We start from the raw sequence: 3,885 nt of genomic DNA, 5'->3' as shown, positions 1-3,885 counted from the left end.
GTTTGTTTTCTGTTAAGGCTGTGATAAATACTTTTGTTATTGGTTCTACATTTGCAATGCATTTGAGTCTTGTTTGCTGTGGCGAAACTTCATAAATAGATTTAGAGCAGACGGTTCCTAGTGCGTGATATAAAAGAAACTTAACTTAAATTTTTTTAATAACACTTTTAAAATGTTTAGGCTCAGCCTATCGTGCTTCTTTTTAAAAAATCTAAACCCGGGATATAGGTAAAAACCTTTTCCCCTATATTTTTCCTTTATTTTTAATGTGTTACAGTAAATTAACTAATGCTAAAATATAAGAACTGCCTTAGCTATTCTGTTCGTAACTTAGACATACATGTCTAACTTACTTATCGGAGTGCACCAATTAGAAGGTAAGCCATAGGACTTTGCACCTCATATTTAAGTTGTAATGCTGCCAAAGGTTAGCCCTCCATTTCTACATTCTTTCCTGTTCTTGATAGGCATCAATGCAAAAGTATTGTTATTTTTGACAGAAAAGCCATTTCTGGGTTTTTTCCTTTATATTTTTGTTACTAATTCCTTAATTATTTTAATAACATTTTTATTATATTATTAATAACATAATTATTTTAATAATATTTATATATATATATATATATATATATATATATATATATATATTTATATATATCGTTATAGCAATAATCTAGATCTTCCTATATTTATGAATGGTAATGTACTCGATGAGTTATCTACCCTTCATCTTCTAGGATTATCTCTAATCTTTTTTGAAAACCATATATCAAATCGATTGCAAAATTAGCATCTGCTAAGATTGCTAATTTTGCAATCTCTTTATCTTGCTCGCCACTTTCTTACTCTGGATTCTATTTTAATCTCTATATCCTATATAATCTATTTATCTCAAATCCGTCCTTTTATAAAATACTGTTGCCATATCTGGGGCGGATCTTCCAATGATGCTCTTTCTCTTTTAGACAAGGGGCAAAAATGCATTGTAAACATAGTTGGGTTAGGGTTAGGGTATAAATTTAAAGCAAGATTGAAAAAATTTCAAAATTTTTACGGGGGATCTTAAACCTCACAAAATGGCACTAATGATAGTGCTCTAAACCGCTGAGCTATCAATAATATGCGTTTAGCAGAAAAACAGATTTGAAAAACCTAATAATAAATCTCTTATAAGCTTTACGTATTAAAGCAATTTTTTTACTCTTTAACAACTTTTTGCTCTTACAAAAATTTTTTTGCTCTAACAGAAATTTTTCAGAATCAATTATTTTGCTAAAAAATATTGAAGTAAATAAGAAACAGCTATAGAAATAATCGGTGTGGAATAGATAAGTATAGAACTATGTAGGTTTGGTAAAGACCCGTTTTTTACAAGTCCAGAAAGCTAGGAAATATATTCAAAAAAACAACTTTTTTGATTTTACACCAACATTGCTTTCCAGAAGGTGCCACAATCTTGGTATTACTATTAAAGTTTATTTTTTTGATTATTGACCACTTCATGTCTTCCCTGAATGAGACCAAAGGTCATTTTTTGCCCTTTTTTCGGATGAGCTGAAGGGAATGTTCCTATTATGAAGTTTTTTATTGTTGTTAATCTTTATAGCTTTTTGACCAAGTAGAAAGAAATTTAAAAACAATGTTATAATTAACAAAGCGTAATTTATTACAATATCTGAGTAATGAAGATCGAAAAATCAAAAAAATGCATTTTTGAGGTATTTTTGCGTTACAAATTCATTTTATTTAGTAAAATGGCTATTATGTTAAAAAAACTTGAAAAATGTGTATAATTAGTGTGTAGAAATACTAGTTATTTTTATGATTTTTTAATTTTTAAAAATAGATTTCTTTACATAATTAGTTTTTTTGTTAATTGACCTTCTGCTCTAATATTTGTGTGATAGATTGTGTGATATTTTCTCTTTGTGTTATTTATTGATTAAAACTTATTAAAGAATTTTTAATACATTTAAATCTAGTATACTCGTGAAATAACTATATTGTAAATAATAAATAAAAAGTTGAGATTTGTAACAAAATAACATAAAAACATACAAACATAAAAATTGTTTACCTGAACTAGTTTTATAGCCTTTTTATAAGTATTGAAAATCATTCTGTCCATAAGTATGTAGCAAATTTTAAAAAAAGCTATTAACTTAACAGACTTGTTGTTCAATGAGGATTAATAAACAGACAGAGTTTCTTGGTCCTGAACTTAATTCTTGTACTGGAGAAACACAGAAAAATACACTTTTATTTCTGATATATTGAAAGGATGCTTTTTTGATAAAACTTCTGTAAATGATGGTAACAAAAAAGGTGTATGCATTAGGTTCGCCACATACCTTGACAAATCTCTACTTCTACTAGCATGCAGACATTACATAAATGAAATACATGTTGTTCACTACTGGAACATTTATCAAATTAGTCCAAATGGTCCAAACAATCCTTTGTTTAAGAAACTTGAAAAAATTGGAACTAAATAATCAAAATTCTGTTGTGTTAAAAGTAAAAACTGAAGATGTTTTTTTGATCGCTTGGTGCAGGAACAGTTTAAGAAAGCTTTTAAAGCCCCCATCCTATTGTTTTCCCGAAACATTTTCAAGACAAAAAAAATGAAGAAGCTTTTAAAATTCTAAGCATAATAAATACTCTGTAAAAAAATTTCATTAACGTTCTGTTTTATTTATATTGTGTTATTTAAGATAGGTGCAAATCTGAATTTCTAGAGTTAGCAGAATTAACAACAACGGCGTAGTTTGGTGATGAACAACAATGGTGTTGTCTCGTGATGAACAGCAATGGTGTTGTCTGGTGATGAACAGTACAGACTAAGAAAGTCTGGGCCTGTACATCATGCTAGATTTATGGCAAAGGGTATACTTTCTGAAAGTTTATCTCCTTCTAGGTAGCATTTCTGGCCTGACTGATTTTAAGAAAAATGAAATAAGAGATAAGACCTTTTTACAGCTGTGTTTTATACCAAGCGTTTTATAAGGGCTAGAATTTCTGTAACTTCATATCTGGTGCCATTTTTAGGTTTTACAAGTTTTGAAATTTCGATTTAACTTTTTGTAATTTTTTTGTTTGCATGAAATATCTTTAGGTTATATCATAGTTTAAAAGTTTTTAGAATATCAAAGCTCTTTGGCAGAAGGTATTTAAAGATTAAATCTGAATAGGAAAAACCTGTTATTAAATCTCTAAATAGACACACATAGTACTTAGACCTAAATATTGTAGTATGTCTCTGGTTGACAAAAATGTACAAATATGGAGTGACATTGTGAAGAAGCTGTGCTAAACCTAATGCTTACAAATTATACAATTGAAAGAAAACAAGTTTAACTTACTGAACTTCCTTGATACTCCACCAAGTCTGACTTCGCTTATTTACGTGATTTAATTAACATGGTTTAAGACTCCAACTGAGACAAGGGACCTATATAATAATTTTTGAGATGTCAAGTTACTGTATTTTGTTAAATTTGTATTTTTGTATACTAATTTATTGTATAGATAAGGACCACGATGTTTAATAGAAAATTGCGAGAGATTTGTTTTTTTAAAAGGTGCATTAAAGTTTCCGTTTGCTCTTGTGTCTATTTTTGCTATTTTGTAAGAAATTTTTTGAGAAATGAGAAGGAACAAACCCAAGTTTATATTTTAGTTGGTTTGGTAAATATTTAATGATTCTAAGTGTTTTTATATTAAATATTTAATGATTCTAAGCGACTCAACATGTGAGAGTTTATCCTTATTATGAAATAATTACTTCGGTATTTAGAAATTTTTAACGGTGCTTTAAGGAACCGTTTAAAATATGAAATTTTAATTTTTTTGTTTATTGCGTTATGTAAAGTGAATTTTTAAAGT

This window comes from Hydra vulgaris, chromosome 08 (genome assembly GCF_038396675.1).
Source record: "Hydra vulgaris chromosome 08, alternate assembly HydraT2T_AEP".
In the NCBI taxonomy this organism is placed as follows: Eukaryota; Metazoa; Cnidaria; class Hydrozoa; order Anthoathecata; family Hydridae; genus Hydra; species Hydra vulgaris.
The sequence above is the reverse complement of the archived record's forward strand: the minus strand, read 5'-3'. Positions refer to the sequence as shown.